Here is an 18,134-nt window from a genome sequence, read left to right as displayed (position 1 = left end):
AAGCTTCTTGATTCAGCTGACTCCTTTTGAGCATCTGTGACTGGTTAATGTGTATTTGTAAATCAGGAAAATATAGTTGCTCGAATAAATTAAACTAAACTAAACTAAAGTGATTCACTTCATTTGTTCCACTAAAACTCGACTAAAAATATAAACATTGTTTGAGTAAATCTTGAGTAAAAATAAAAACATTTTCATTCATAGACTAGAATTAAAACTAAACTAAAATGTTTGAAAATGAAAAGTCCATTGACGTCATTTCACAATAAAAGAACAAAATGATACAAAACTGATGAAAATCTTTGAAAACCAATATTTTATTCTAATAAAGACAAAGTTTTATAATGAAGAAAAACTGAAGACGTCGAAAAACCCAATGAAAAAACAACAAAAATGTGACGTTTGTAGGTCTTAGCTTTCAAATGAGGGGTCACACTGGTCTATTCATAGGCTGTAAACTCCAGTCAAGAAGCTTATAGATTGGTGTAATGAGGAACTGGAGAAAATGTTGTTGGTTCAGGTGGGGGTTAAGAGGTTAAAAAGTGTCAAATCAGTGAAAAGCTTTACATTCACTAAACACTAAAACATCAGTGAGTCTGAAACACGAGTTTGAAAAACAGTCGACTCAATAAGTCTCTGTGAACGACACAAACAGGAATGAAAAAACACATGAGGAAAACAGCACAAGGCACAAGGCAATGAAGACACTATTTACATCAGGAAGATTTAGATGGAGATTTACATTCTATGACCTCCCTTAAAAACATCAGCATCATTGAGGAGGTGGACAGTTTCAAGTACCTGGGTGTTCACCTCAACAATAAACTGGACTGGTCTCACAACACAACGCCCTGTACAAGAAGGGCCAAAGTCGCGTTCACCTTCTGAGGAGACAGGTCGTTCGGAGTGAGCAGGCCTCTGCTCAGGACTTTTTATGACTCTGTGGTCGCCTCTGCTCTCCACTACGCTGCCGTGTGCTGGGCCCCGGGCAGCACAGAGCGGGACAAGAACAGACTGAACAAGCTGGTCAGGAGGGCCAGCTCCGTCCTGGGCTGCCCCCTGGACTCTGTGGAGGAGGTGAGGGACAGGAGGGTGTTAGCCAAGCTCACCTCCATCATGGACAACACCTCCCACCCACTGCACGGGACTGTAGAAGAGCTGAGCAGCTCTCTCAGTGGCAGACTGAGACACCCTCAGTGCAGGACGGAGCGCTACCGCAAAGCCTTCATCCCCACTGCTGTCAGACTGTACAATAAGACTGTGAAGTAACGCCGACTGTAACAAGTGAATTTCTCCTTTGTGAGATCAATAAAGTTTTATCTTATCTTATCAGTATTTGTAAAACATAAGTCTCTGTGAACGACACAGACATGTCATGAAGCACATTTGATCTGAAAAGATCTGAAACAAACTCATCACAGCTGTTCCTCTCCAGTGTGGATCCTCTTCATGTGGTCCTTTAGGTGGGATGACACAGTAAAGGTCTTCCCACACTGCTCACATCTGTATGGCCTCTCTCCAGTGTGGATCCTCATGTGACATTCAAGATGCTGTGACCGACTGAATGTTTTCCCACACTGCTCACACTCGTATGGCTTTAGTCCATCATGGACTCTCTTGTGTCCCCTGAGAACTGAGAGTTGATTAAATGACTTCCCACACTCATCACAGCTGTATTCCTTTTCCCCAGCATGTATCTTCATATGGTTTTTGAGGCAAGATAACCGAGCAAAGGTCTTCCCACACTGCTCACAGCTGTATGGCCTCTCTCCAGTGTGGATCCTCACGTGAAGTTCAAGATGCTGTAACCGACTGAATGTTTTCCCACACTGCTCACACTCGTATGGCTTTAGTCCATCATGGACTCTCTTGTGTTGCTGGAGAACTGAGAGTTTATTAAATGACTTCCCACACTCATCACAGCTGTATTCCTTTTCCCCAGCATGTATCTTCATGTGGGTTTTGAGGCTGGATGACTGAGCAAAGGTCTTGTCACACTGCTCACAGCTGCATGGCCTCTCTCCAGTGTGGATCCTCATGTGACATTCAAGATGCTGTGACCGACTGAATGTTTTCCCACACTGCTCACATTCGTACGGCTTTAATCCATCATGGACTCTCTTGTGTTGCCTGAGAGTTGAGAGCTGATTAAATGACTTCCCACACTGCTCACAGCTGTGTTCCTTTTCCCCAGCATGTACCTTCATGTGGGTTTTGAGGCTGGATGACTGAGCAAAGGTCTTGTCACACTGCTCACAGCTGTATGGCCTCTCTCCAGTGTGGATTCTTGTGTGAATTTTAAGATGTGCAGACTTAGTAAACACATGTCCACACAGGCCACACTCAAAGGGCGTTTCCCCAGTGTGGATCCTCATGTGTGTTTTGAGGTGTGATGACTGAGTAAAGGTCTTCCCACACTGCTCACACTCGTACGGTTTTAGTCCATCATGGACTCTCTTGTGACATGTGAGACCTGAGAGCTGATTAAATGACTTCCCACACTCATCACAGCTGTATTCCTTTTCCCCAGCATGTATCTTCATGTGGTTTTTGAGGCTAGATGACTGAGTAAAGGTCTTCTCACACTGCTCACAGCTGTATGGTCTCTCTCCAGTGTGGATACTCATGTGAATTTTAAGATGTGCAGACTCAGTAAACACATGTCCACACTGGCCACACTCAAAGGGCTTTTCCCCAGTGTGGATCCTCATGTGTTTTTTTAGGTTAGATGAGTGAGTAAAGGTCTTCTCACACTGCTCACATCTGTATGGCCTCTCTCCAGTGTGGATCCTCATGTGACATTCAAGATTCTGTGACCGACTGAATCTTTTCCCACACTGCTCACACTTGTGCGGCTTTAGTCCATCATGGACTCTCTTGTGTCGCCTGAGACCTGAGAGCTGATTAAATGAATTCCCGCACTCATCACAGCTGTATTCTTTTTCCCCAGCATGTATCTTCATGTGTTTTTTTAGGCTGGATGACTGAGTAAAGGTCTTCTCACACTGCTCACAGCTGTATGGCCTCTCTCCAGTGTGGATCCTCCTGTGGTCTTTGAGGCTCGATGACTGAGTAAAGGTCCTCCCACACTGCTCACAGCTGTATGTCTTTCCCTGTGTGCGGGGAGTCTGCAGAGTCTGAGCTGGGTCCATTTCTCTGCAGACAGAAACAGGAGTTAGTGTTGTGTCACTCACATTATTCTGTAAAACACTAAATGTAGTTTGACCTGGTGTGACCCTCCCCCTCCCTCTGTTCTCATTCACACATACAGTATCACCCCTCCCCCATCAGCTCACTGTGAATCAGCAACAAACTCCAAAAGGCACTTTGGAAACAGGATTCCTGTAGTTTTGCTCCTCGTTTAAACTGCTGAAAAGCCTGGCTCCAAAGAGTTTTTCTTTTTCTAAAAAGTGCAATGATCCGTGAGACAATGCTGGGCTGTGTATCATAGTTTTAACCACGCTGGTTTTTGTACATCAGTAATAAAAAGGTGAAGCTTAAATCGAGCGCTGGAGCTGCCGAAGAAAGTCCAGTCTATGTTTCCCAGCTCCCACAGACATGGTCACACACAGGCCCAGAGTCCACCTGGAAGTCACTGGGGGCTTTTATAGCTCTCTGTGGAAAGCCCCTCCCCAAAGGAGCCCCTGTGAAGATGCAAATCTGCTCCAGTCCGAGACTTCAAAATGACTTCGTTCGAAGAGGTCTTTATTCAATCAAATATCACAGGGTACATGTTACAGCTCAACATGCATTCGACGGACGTCTTTATAACGGAAGTCTGTCATTATATACTGTGGATGTCCCGCCCCCAACCACACGTACCTCTTGACTTTTAACACAGATATTACGTGCAGTTTTGGGCAAAACAAGTTTGCTTAGCCATTAATCATTAACCTTATAGATTGGACAATCCGCATTTTGCCCAGAGTCCAAGGACATTTACACAAACAGCTTACCTAATCATGACAAGACAGAAGACACGTGTCACAGTACAAGTATTATGACCCCACGAAGGTTTTATAACTTGAGACAAGATTAATTTATCCATCGTCTGTAAAGTCAGACACTTTCTGCTTTTTGGTGGTTATTGTGTAAAAACTAAACCACATAAATACATAAATTAACCATTTGCAGACATTTTAGGATGTTTTATAACAGTGTGTATAAAAAAATAATTGCAATGATATTAAAAATTATATATATAAAAAACTTTTCCTCTGGGCAAAATCACCGCCACATTTACTGCAAAAATTTACATTTAAATTCATAAAATATAATTTTCTACATTTTAATGTGTCCCATAAACAGGAAATACAAACATCAGGCTTTATTTCTGTACAGAAGTTTCATGTAAAAAACGATGATACATTGTCCTTAAAACCAATGACGTTTCGTGACGTCACAACATCGTAAACAAATAGAGTTTGTACGTCATTTATTTCCAAACATGCATGTCTATAAAACCTGCACTGTTCCACAAAAGTGGCTTTAATTTTCATGTTCAAAGACAAAGAATCAGGCAAATCCAAAATGTTCAACTTTTTATTGGTGACAAATGAACCTTGTGCCGTTAACTTTCTGCCACAACTGGGAGTGTTTCGTACGTTCGGTGCATTTCGATGCTTTACACGGCCATAAAATTGTCAAAGATTCATATTTTTTATTGTTTTCATGAAAGAGTCCTCTTTACATTGACATATTAACTTTATAAATTATCAAACAGTATTAAACCTTTAAATGCCAGTGTTTGTCATATATGACCATCAGTAATGTTGAATGATATGAAATAATTCTAAAATTACACCTTTTTTAAACCATGGCTCCTGTCAGTGTGACCGGCCTGTCCGTGTGGATAATCAGCAGGAAGATTCACTTTGGTGTATTTTTTGTTTTAGTGTAAAGTCAGTTTGTTTAGTTGTGCCCCATAGACTCCCATTATAAATGCAGACTTTTAGAGACCCCCCCATTAAACAAAGCCCGAAAAATATTTTTTCTTACATTTGCCATTTTTCTGCATCAAACTGCTCACAATTGTGCAAAATGTCAGAATTTATTATCATTATTTTTTTACTAAATGACCACATTTTCAGTGCACCTGAAACCAAGGCTTTGCATTGGTATTGACATGTAACTGTTACCGACTCAATAATGTTCAGACACATTTCACTTTGGCTGAAATCATTGTGCCCGGTTCACCCACATGAATAATCAGTGGGAAGATTAAAGGTCCTATATCATGCAAAATCGACTTTTTGGAGCTTTTAGCCATGTTGTAATGCTATTTCCTTATCAAAAACACGCCCAGAGTGGTTTGTGGCTTCATTCCATAGAAATATATACAGCTTTATGTGGTTTTTGTACATCAGTAATAAAAAGGTGAAGCTTAAATCGAGCGCTGGAGCTGCAGAAGAAAGTCCAGTCTATGTTTCATTGTGAAACACGTCTTGACTTGAGTTTAGCACCTACTTTGACCTGACCTGGCTGATGTGAGTGAGTCTGTGTGCAGATCCTCCTCACCTGTGTGCAGACAGACTCCTGGGGGGGCAGCAGCAGCACAGACTGTGGAGCCGCTCTGTGAGTCCTGGACATTTCCTCCAAACCAGAGTCTTTGTGGCTCTTCCTCCCAGCTAACACAGACAGACAGGGTCACACACAGGTCCAGAGTCCAGCTGGAAGTCACTGGGGCTTTAATAGCTCTGTGTGGAAAGCCCCTCCCCAAAGGAGCCCTCCCTCACCTCTGTGGATTTGTCTTCGTCTCTCACCCCCGGGCGCGCGCAGTCAACTCTCCAACTCCGCACAAATGTGTAAAAAACAAAACAGACAAACAAGGCTTTAGGGGCATGCATAGGAATATTAAAATAAGATACAAATAAGAGGTAAAATATGGTACAACAATTGACATAAAACAGGATTGGATTTACATACGGTGGTTAAAGTGATAAAATGATATGAAGTGAAATAAAGTGATATAAAGTTATGAGTGGCATGAAGTGGTATGAAGTGATATAAAGTGAAATAAAGTGAAATAAAGTGAAATAAAGTGATATAAAGTGATGAAGTGGCATAAAGTGATATAAAGTGATATAAAGTGATATAAAGTGAAATAAAGTGATGAAGTGGCATAAAGTGATTCAGTGATATAAAATGATTTAAAGTGATAGTGGTATGAAGTGATATAAAGTGATATAAAGTGAAATAAAGTGATATAAAGTGATAAAGTGATATAAAGTGATTCAGTGATATAAAGTGATTTAAAGTGATAGTGGTATGAAGTGATATAAAGTGATTTAAAGTGATAGTAAGTGATATAACGTGATAGTGATATGAAGTAATATAAAGTGATATAAAGTGATTCAGTGATATGAAGTGATATAAAGTGATTTAAAGTGATAGAAAGTGATATAAAGTGATAGTGATATGAAGTAATATAAAGTGATATAAAGTGATAAAGTGATATAAAGTGATAAGAGGTGCAGTGGATCTGTGTGTGGACAAACCACATAGTGCAATAGAGCAGATTACAGTCTGTCCTGAGTTATTAGGTCTTTATGGTTCATGAGTCTGACGGCTGTGGGAAAAAACTGTTCAAGTGGCGGATCTATGGGTCTGGATGGACCGTAGCCTCCTGCCTGAGGGGAGGGGGATGAATAGTCCGTGTCCAGTGTGAGAAGGGTCAGCAGTGATCCGACCCACACGTCTCCATGTCCTGGAGGTGAACAGGACTTGGAGAGATGGAGCTCACAGTCAACCACCTTCCCAGCAGATGGACCACACGGTGATGGAGGAGGTGAGGATGGACCACACGGTGATGGAGGAGGTGAGGATGGACCACACGGTGATGGAGGAGGAGAGGATGGACCACACGGTGATGGAGGAGGTGAGGATGGACTCGATGATGGCCATGTAGAACTGCACCAGCATCTTGGTCGGCAGCTCTCTCTCAGCTCTACAGAGGTTAATACAATACAGTATACAGTATAACTTAACTAAAGTTTCCTCAGCTGCCGTCGGAAGAACATCCTCTGCTGGGCCTTTTTGATGAGGGAGCTGATGGTTGGCTCCCATTGGAGGTCCTGGGTGGGAGAGTCTGTCAGGGCGAGGGGGGATGATGGGGCTGTGTCTTTCCTGAAGTCCACGATCATCTCCACTGTCTTCTGGGCGTTCAGCTCCAGGTTGTTGACACCAGCCGGTCCACCGCTCTCCTGGAGGCGACTCATCACCGTCCGAGATGAGCCCGATGAGGGAGGTGTCGTCCTGGTGACGGGAGGTGCAGCAGTTTGTGTCCAGGGAGAAGAGGCAGGGGGAAAGTACACAGCCCTGAGGAGTTCCACACGTGCCGTCTCCAGTCCGTCAGGAAGTCAGTGATCCACCTGCAGAGGGAGTCGGGCTGAGCTGGTAGAGCTTGTCTCGTAGCAGTCCAGGGAGGATGGTGTTGAAGGCAGAGCTGAAGTCCACAAACAGGATCCTTCCGGAGGTTGCAGGCCGTGGGAAATGTGTGGGAATCTCAAATAGTCGTCAAAAAGATGCATTCAGGGAAAAAATAGGTTATTTTTGAAAAAAAATAGCAAAACTTCATAATTCTGATTATGAGATGGATCTGCTGCCAGAAAATGGGCAGTAAAAGAACAAATATATTTTTTCACTTCATGTTGCAGGCGGGTGAAAATCTGCTGATTCAATGTAAGTCAATGGGACACGTCTGTGACACTATGGGAGTAACTATTGTTCAAACTGATATTAGACCAAAACAAAAATTGTCCCAAACTTAATCTTCCCACTGATTATTCATGTGGGTGAACCGGTCACAATGATTTCAGCCAAAGTGAAATGTGTCTGAACATTATTGAGTCGATAATAGTTACATGTCAATACCAATGCAAAGCCTTGGTTTCAGGATACACTGAAAATGGTCACTTAGTAAAAAAAATATAATAATAAAATCTGACATTTTGCATAATTGTGAGCAGTTTGATGCAGAAAAATTGGAAATGTAAGAAAAAATGTTCTTCAGGCTTTGTTTAATGGGGGGGGGGGGGGGGGGGGGGGTCTCTAAAAGTCTGCATTTATAATGGGAGTCTATGGGGCACAACTAAACAAACTGACTTTAGACTAAAACAAAAAATACACCAAAGTGAATCTTCCTGCTGATTATCCACACGGACAGGCCGGTCACACTGACAGGAGCCATGGTTAAAAAAAAGGTGTAATTTTAGAATTATTTCATATTATTCAACATTACTGATGGTCATATGACAAACACTGGCATTGAAAGGGTTAATACTGTTTGATAATTTATAAAGTTAATATGTCAATGTAAAGAGGACTCTTTCATGAAAACAATAAAAAAAAAAATATCTAAAAAATATTAATCTTTGACAATTTCATGGCCGTGTAAAGCATCGAAATGCACCGTACGTACGAAACACTCCCAGTGGTGGCAGAAAGTTAACAGCACAAGGTTCATTTGTCACCAATAAAAAGTTGAACATTTTGGATTTGCCTGATTCTTTGTCTTTGAACATGAAAATTAAAGCCACTTTTGCGGAACAGTGCAGGTTTTATAGACATGCATGTTTGGAAATAAATGACGTACAAACTCCATTTGTTTACGATGTTGTGACGTCACGAAACGTCATTGGTTTTAGGGACAAAGTTTCATCGTTTTTTTACATTAAAACTTCTGTACAGAAATAAAGCCTGATGTTTGTATTTCCTGTTTATGGGACACATTAAAATGTAGAAAATTATGTTTTATTAATTTAAATGTAAATTTCTGCAGTAAATGTGGTGGTGATTTTGCCCAGAGGAAAAGTTTTTTTAAATATAATTTTTAATATCATTGAAATTATTTTTTAATACTCACTGTTAGAAAACATCCTAAAATGTCTGCAAATGGTTAATTTATGTATTTATGTGGTTTAGTTTTTACACAATAACCACCAAAAAGCAGAAAGTGTCTGACTTTACAGACGATCTCAAACGTGTCATCCCGCCCTTGTCCAGCAGAGGCCGCTGCTCTCTGGGTCAGCGCGGCCTGGGCGGAAGTCACATCTTTTTTGTTTGTTTGTTTTGTGGAGCCCAGACCTTGCACTCATGGGGAAGAGACTGGATGGACTATGTTCGTGTGGCAGGAAAACAGAGACAGTCCTTCATGTTCTAATGGAGTGTGTGTGCTATAAGGAGGAGCGGAGTCGATTGTTTAAAGCTGTGCTGAGAACAGGAGTGGACAAGATATCACTGAGGACACTCTTGGACCCGCGGATAAATCGAGAGGCTGTGATTGCGGCAGTAATGGAGTTTGTTTTCTCCACTAATTTGCATGTGAGGATCTGCCCGTGATGCAGTTCTGTTAAGAGACTGTGGAAGGCAGCAATACGCCTGGTGGCGTCTAGCCTGCCGGAAACGAACAAGAAGAAGAAGAAGAAGAAGAAGGATGTTTTATAATCTGGAGTGACTGCGCGCGCCCGGGGGTGAGAGACGAAGAAAAACAAATACCGTAAAATAACGCGAGAAACAGCGGCAAAAGTCACCCGTGTGTCGCACGCGGAGGCAGCTGTGATGCTAGCGGTGCTCAGGGCTAACATTAACTCCGCTCTGCTGCGACATTAATCACACTTTTGGGCTGAAACTGAAGTGAGAATGAACCATATGAGGTAAACTAGTGAGTTTGTGTTTGGAAATTGAAACAAAGCTATGTCCACTAATTCAAGGGCGCTGATTTAAATTGCCCATATGAGGTAAACTAGTTTCATAAAAGGCCAATGTAACACTCGCATTTCCTCTTTTGTGTTCATACATTTGTTGTAGATGTGGATGATCATAAGGAGGCCTCGCTCCTTTAGGCAATAAGAAAGAATGTTTGGGAAAACTTGTGCAAATCAAACTTTAAAACTTGAGCTGTTGATACTGACATAAACATGAGGGGAAATATATAGTTTTATTGAATGTTTTCACATCAAAATCAGGCATGTAGCTCCGAGTAGAGAGGGCCAACATTGTCGATATTTTCTGTGAACAAGTCATGATAGAGCCTGGTTAAATTTGTGCAGAGAAAACTTCCTTTGAATCTGTTGAATCTGCAAGCCGACTGTTGACTCTCAAAGGCCTGACCAACCAGAGCTTTAGGTGTGGAGCAGGAACAATGAGCTGGAAAGAGGAGGAGGAGGGGGGCAGCAGAGGTTTCATCCACAGAGGTGAGAGGGGGCTCCTTTGGGGAGGGGCTTTCCACACAGAGCTACTTTTGGAGTTTGTTGCTGATTCACAGTGAGCTGATGGGGAGGGGTGATACTGTATGTGTGAATGAGAACAGAGGGAGGGGGAGGGTCACACCAGGTCAAACTACATTTAGTGTTTTCCACAATAATGTGAGTGACACAACATGTGGAGATAATATTTCAGTTATTCTGTTCATAACCTTGTTTAACAATGCTAAGGTTCATTTGATCCCAGACACTAAACTATGCACAATTTGTTCTGAGACCCAAGGACAGTATCTCAGCTGCCTCAGAATTGAATGTTAACTATTTGAATGACTACGTATACAAGGGCTGTAACGACTATATAATGATATGTGAATCTCAATGCTTGAATGTGGACGGACTTGAGAGACACATGGGAAGTGCTCTGAATGCAGCATGTCGCCTCTTTGTATTTGTGCTCTCCTGATTGTTGCTCGTGTTAATAAATCTGGCTCTGGACACGATCCGCTTCTCTCCGGGAGTTTTTTGGTCATATTTTAAACTTCCACAGACACTAACTCCTGTTTCTGTCTGCAGAGAAATGGACCCAGCTCAGCCTCTGCAGACTCCCCGCACACAGGGAAAGACATACAGCTGTGAGCAGTGTGGGAAAGGATTTACTACATCATGTGGTCTAAAACGTCACATGAGGATCCACACTGGAGAGAGGCCATACAGCTGTGAGCAGTGTGGCAAGACCTTTATTCAGTCATCCAACCTCAAGAAACACATGAATATACATGCTGGGGAAAAGGAATACAGCCGTGATGAGTGTGGGAAGTCATTTAATCAGCTCTCAGGTCTTACACATCACAAGAGAGTCCATGATGGACTAAAGCCATACGAGTGTGAGCAGTGTGGGAAAGCATTCAGTCGGTCACAGCATCTTGAAAGTCACATGAAGATCCACACTGGAGAGAGTCCTTTTGAATGTGGCCTGTGTGGACATGTGTTTACTCGGACTGCAGTTCTGAAAATTCACATGAGGATCCACACTGGAGAGAGGCCATACAGCTGTGAGCAGTGTGACAAGACCTTTACTCAGTCATCCAGCCTCAAAGACCACATGAAGATACATGCTGGGGAAAAGGAATACAGCTGTGATGAGTGTGGGAAGTCATTTAATCAGCTCTCAGGTCTCAGGCGACACAAGAGAGTCCATGATGGACTAAAGCCGTACGAGTGTGAGCAGTGTGGGAAAAGATTCAGTCGGCCACAGCATCTTGAATGTCACATGAGGATCCACAATGGAGATAGGCCATACAGATGTGAGCAGTGTGAGAAGACCTTTACTCTGTCATCACACCTCAAAACACACATGAGGATCCACACTGGAGAGAGGCCATACAGATGTGAGCAGTGTGAGAAGACCTTTACTCGGTCATCCAACCTTAAAGACCACATGAAGAGGATCCACACTGGAGAGGAACAGCTGTGATGAGTTTGCTTCAGATCTTTTCAGATCAAATGTGCTTCATGACATGAACATGTCTGTGTCGTTCACAGAGACTTATGTTTTACAAATACTGATGCTGATGTTTTTAAGGGAGGTCATAGAATGTAAATCTCCATCTAAATCTCACTGATGTAAATAGTGTCTTCATTGCCTTGTGCTGTTTTCCTCATCTGTTTTTTCATTCCTGTTTGTGTCGTTCACAGAGACTTATTGAGTCGACTGTTTTTCAAACTCATGTTTCAGACTCGCTGATGTTTTAGTGTTTAGTGAATGTAAAGCTTTTCACTGATTTGACACTTTTTAACCTCTTAACCCCCACCTGAACCAACAACATTTTCTCCACTTCCTCATTACACAAATCTAGAAGCTTCTTGACTGGAGTTTACAGCCTCTGAATAGACCAGTGTGACCCCTCATTTGAAAGCTAAGACCTACAAACGTTGTCGTCACATTTTTCTTGTATTTTAGCGATTTTTTTCATAAGTTTTTAGTCACATTTTTGTATTATTTTGGTTGTGTTGCTGACACTTTTTTGTTGCTTTTTCATGACTTTTTGTCCATTTTGTTGCGTCTTTGTAACTTTTTTGTTGCTTTTTCAGCACCTTAATTTTGTCGTTCTTAGAATAAAATATTGTTTTTCAAAGAATTTGAATCAGAGTTTTGTACCAGTGGGTTTTTGCCACTATATTGTGAAATCCCGTAAAGTCAAAAGGCAACGAGTATCCGCAACGCCTTTCACTTCCACTTCTGCTGCGGGTCCGGGCCTGGGTGGTCATGATGCTAGCATGGACTTTGAAGTGACCGTCACTGTTGACCCTGATCCCGCTTCTGCTGACAACGAAATGACCACAGAAACCAGCGGCAGTTGCTCTGACCAGGCAGCGAAAATACAGCAACTCGAAGCTGAGACCAAAAGACTGGCAGGAGAACTTCTGGCGCAGCAACGAGCAGCTGTGTACTACAATGAGAAGAGCACGAAATTCCAAGAAGCTCTAAATAAATAAGAATTCACTGTAAACAATCTGAGTGAAAAACAACTCAAGTATTTCACAGGTATGTGCTTGTTCTAAGTACAATTTTATTTAAAGTTCATTTGCCCATGATTTGAGCAGATAACATAAATGAAAATGAATGAAATTGAGATTTATAATGCAATGATATATATAATTAAAATTGTACATAATGTTTTCATCACTTTTTGTCAGATTTTGCCGCCTCACTTGGGGTTTTGTCTCGCACACTATATGTGCATTTCACCTCAATGATCCCCCACTTGCTGACCTCTGTGCTGTCGTAACGAACTCTGTCAGGAGTGGCGGCGAGAATGGGTTCTTCTGGGCTGATGTACAGTGCCTCTCGTAAGTATTCATACACCTTGAACTTTTGCACATTTTGTCATGTTTACAACCCAAAAAATAAAGATTTTTTTTTTTTTTTTACTGAACGTTCACACACAAGTAACAGACAACTGTGAAGTGAAAGCAAAATGATACATGATTCCGTTATTTTTCAAAAAATAGAAAAGTGAAAAGTGGGGCTTGCACAAGTATTCATACAGCATTTTCTGAGTGCATTAAATTGCCTTTATAACATTCCTAATGACTCCAGAATGTTCACGCCTTGGCCTAACCATTAAAGGAATAGGCCACTGTTTTTACATACTAAGATATGTTCTTAGCTCACTTTAGTCGAGTTAATATATCCCCGTCTGGTCTTTGTCCGCACGCTCTGTCACGCAAACGGAGCACATACGCAGCCTCTCCCACATGTCACATAGCTCCGAAAAAGCTCACGATAGAAGCTACCAAGCTGCTCCACATGTTCCCTATTTAAATAAAGTTACATGAAGTGTTTTCATGCGAAGTATATTTACCCAGAAATGTAGCATGTCGATTTTATGAGCAAATAAAAAGGGGGACTATATTGTGAGGCGTAATGATACGAGGAGCACAGCGTCCGCGTAGTAACTCCTAAAGACTTCCCCCGCTCACTTCCGTCAATAACCTTTAGGAGTTACTGCGCGGACGTTTTACTCCTCGTATCATTACGCCTCACAATATAGTCCCCCTTTTTATTTGCTTATAAAATCGACATGCTACATTTCTGGGTAAATATACTTCGCATGAAAACACTTCACGTAACTTTATTTAAATAGGGAACACGTGGAAGAGCTTGGTAGCTTCTATCGTGAGCTTTTTCGGAGCTATGCGACATGTGGGAGAGGCTGCGTATGTGCTCCGTTTTCCTGGCAGAGCGCACGGACAAAGACCAGACGGGGATATATTAACACGTCTAAAGTGAGGTAAGAACATATCTTAGTATGTAAAAACAGTGGCCTATTCCTTTAAATAGAGGTCACCTGTGTGTGATCTACCCTCAGTTTAATTTCAGCTGTTTTTTTAGGCCCTCAGAGCTATGGTCGGAGTGTATTGGTCACTAAACAACATCATGAAGGTCAAGGAGCACCAGAGAGGTCAGGGATAAAGCTGTGGAGAAGTTTAAAGCAGCGTTAAGTTATACAGAGATTTACCAAGATTTAAACATCTCACAGAGCACTGTTCAATCCATCATTCAGAAATGGAAAGAGTATAGCACCACTGCCAACTTACCAAGACGTGGTCATTCACCTAAACTAACAAACTGAACAAGGAGAGCACTGGTGAGAAATGTAACCAAGTGCCCCAAGATAACTCTGGAGGAGCAGTGAAGTCCTGCCGCTGAGCTCGGGGAATCTGTACATGGGACAACTATAAGTCGTATCTACACAAATCTGGCCTTCATGGACGAGTGGAAGAAGAAAGCCATTATTGAAAGGAGGCCATAAGAAATCCTGTTTGAAGTTTGCTAGAAGTCATATGGAGGACACAGCTGCCATGTGGAAGAAGGAGCTTTGGTCAGATGGGACGAAAATTGAACTTTTTGGCCCAAATGCAAAACGTTTTGTATGGAGCAAACCTAACACTGCTCATCGTCCTGAGTGCACCATCCCCAGTGTCAAATATGGTGGGAGGAGCATCATGCTGTGGGGCTGCTTTTCCTCAGCAGGGACTGGGAAGATTGTAAGAATTAGGTGGGAACATAGATGGAGCCAAATATGGGGAAATTTTGGAGGAAAACCTGCTGGAGTCAGAAAGAGAACTGAGGCTGGGGCGGAGATTCTCCTTCCAGCAGGACAATGACCCTAAACACAAAGCTAAATCTACAATGGAGTGGTTCAATAAAAACATATTAATGTGTTAGAATGGCCCAGTCAAAGTCCTGACCTAAATCCTATTTAAAATCTGTGGAAAAGTCTGAAAACTGCTGTTCACAAACGCTCTCCTTCTAATTTGACAGAGCTGGAGTTGTTTTGTAAAGAGGAATGGGCTAAAATGTCAGTCTCTACATGTGCAAATCTTGTAGAGTCAAACCCCAAAAGACTTGTGCTGTTATTGCAGCAAAAAGGGGGTTCCACAAAGTATTCATTCATGCTGTATGAATACTTATGCAGGCCCCCCTTTTCACTTTTCTATTTTTTGAAAATTAACAAAATCATGTATCATTTTGCTTTCACTTCACAGTTGTCTGTTACTTGTGTGTGAACGTTCAGTAAAAAAATAGAAATAAAATCTTTATGTTCAGGGTTGTAAACATGACAAAATGTGCAAAAGTTCAATGTGTATGAATACTTTCGAGAGGCACTGTACAAGCCACATTCATGTATGATGACATGCCTTCTCTGTGCTAGTCCTTTGTAAACTTGAATGGCGATGCTTTCATTTTCCTTTCCCCAAGAGAGCATTCTTTTTTGGAGATCAGTGGGGGGCTTTGGATGAAGCATGTCACGTGCAACAAGTTCTGGTTTAGCATTTTTACTGCTCATTTTCTTGCAAATTTTTACAAAATTTGAAGCAGTGAGTCTTGAGTATTTCAGTAAAAACCATTTGGGACAATCAGCCTGTTGTTTTGTTTCATTCTGAAGTTTATTTGCCTGATCATATGTCACAGAGAGTGAATCTATGTAAACTTTATGCTGAGCTGAGATCCCTTGTGGAGTCTCTCCCCACCTTTGGAGCCTATTGCCACTAAATGGGAAAGGTGGTGGACCAGGAGACTCCTTGGCAAGTAGATGGTCGAGCTGTGGTTCCTGATGTGGTGTTATCGACACCTGATAGGGTTCACCAGCATTCTCCATGTGCGCGGGAACACCCATATCTGTAAAACAGAATAATGCATATTTATGAAAAGAGGAAAGGCACAAGGTGCTAGACGTAATATATACCAAAAATAAAATCTGAGGCACACCTGGATTTAACAGAGTCCAATGCGCTTTGACATTAGACTTCATGAGGACAGTATGACACAGGTGTGATCAGTCACAATCAGCTATGCATCCAATAGAGTTCACAATGCAATGCATGCAATGCAGCTAAAACACAGGACACCGTCTCCCGTATGTATTGTGTATGTAATAATATTCTATTCTGTAATAGAGCAACCCTATTTTGTATATAGCCAATATCTGATGTCGTATTCTTGCTGCATTCTATCCTCCTGAATATATCGTGTATGGATATATAAATATTAGTGCTGTTTTGCATTGTTAATTCTATTGCATGCACAGCTGTCATATGACTGATCACACAATGACCTGTATTTAAATGCCATGCTTTACACATGTGTGTCATATGAAGATGAAGATGCAAGTCAAAATGCATAGGCCTCTATTAAATACAGATATGCTTCAGATTCTACTTTTTCTCATTATTAATGAATTTATTTTAGTTACGTTTAAACATACAGAAAATTGAAACTAAATGGTAAATGTCAAGCGCCAATTTTTACCTTCATCTTCAGTGTCATTTGTCTCGCTGTTTGCTGTGTCAGTCTCTTCTGGGTCCAATCTTGGCAAAGACTTGAATACGCAAGCGGTGGGGCAAATTTCTTTCAAGTCGCTGAGGACACCACTATACGTCTCCATGTACCCTTCATCCCCTGGTACAAGCCAGCGGAATTCTACCCTTCTTCTCACATGCTGGTCTTGGAGCAGTCTCTTTTTTATTACAGGGGTGGAAGTTGATTTCTTCTGCAGGTGCTGTCAGAGAGTTGTTCCCAAAAACTTGATTCCATCTGAAACATTGAAAAGGAGAATAGGCTGTTTATTTCTGGATTCATATAATGTTAGACGCAAAACATCTTTTTTGAGTGTCCATATCTAGTTGATCAGAATAACCAAACATTACATTCTGCTCTGTGCTTTGATACCTGCAAGCCTCACTGGTACATGCAGCAGTTGTAAGTCCTATCCTGACAGCTGCTTCTACTTTAAACATTAAAGCTGCTGCATGACTGCATGTTTATCCAAGACTGGATTTGAAAGAAGGAGAAATGTGTAAGCTGTGATATACAGTTTTTCACCATAGACCAGACGCCATTAAAAGTCACACACTGAACACAACTGAATTATACAACAGTCACTACATTTTCAAAAATGAATAAATAAGATCACTGATCAATGAAGACTTACCCGGCTTTGCAGTCACAGTGAGCAGTGATTATTTCGCCGTTGTCTTTGGTGATCACCCACGGGAGATGCGAATCACGCTGTGACTCTGCTTGGCCAGGTCGAACCTCTGCTTTTAGCACGATCACCGCTTTCTGTTTGGCAGAAAAGATTGGCCCAACTTTTCTAGAAACAAAATAACCATAGGCCTCCAGACTTTTGAAAGCCTTTAATCGTTCATGAGTGAAGGGTCCAGGGCTTTCTATTAAATAAGAATAAATGTCTCCCCAGCAGATTGGTGGCCAAGACACGGGCGACTCAGACCAACATTTTTTGTCATCCCAGATCTCATATGGGCTTTGAATAACTTCGATTTCGTCACCAATACAAATTTTGAGCTTCTCTCCAAACCTCCTCCGGTCTTAAAGTGGTTATATATTGTGGATTTCGCCCGCCAACTCTCTTGAAAGTGCTCGTCGCGTCTTTACAGCCCGCCATATTGTTTGTTTTGTTGCCACACACCCACTCACGCATGCGCACAAAGATGTCAACGAAGATTGACAGACCACGTGATTGACGCGCATTGCATTGTGGGTACGAGTGGCGGCGAATTCAAAACACTAGGTGTGTTTGAGATGAGCCAGACGGACGCAGTTTTTACAGCCGACTGCAGACGCACGGTGCATGCCGGTTAGATTTCTGTCCGACTTGCTCCAGACGGGCTCTGATGTCACGGGCACGTGGGGCACGGAAAGATCGTGAGACCCCAACGAGAGCAGCCGACTCGATCAGCCGCTGCATCTCTCCAGAGGCAACTGCAGCGGCTCCACGGCCCCGTGCATGACGGGAAAACGCCCACCTGTCCGCGGCTCACGCTCAGGTGATTGGATACGAGTCTGATGTGATCAGAAACGTGCTCCTCGCCCCCTCCCCTCTCCTCCCCTCTCCTCTTTAGATC

Source organism: Gobius niger, assembly GCF_951799975.1.
Source record: "Gobius niger genome assembly, chromosome: 7".
Taxonomy (NCBI): Eukaryota; Metazoa; Chordata; class Actinopteri; order Gobiiformes; family Gobiidae; genus Gobius; species Gobius niger.
This window is presented reverse-complemented; position numbering follows the sequence as displayed.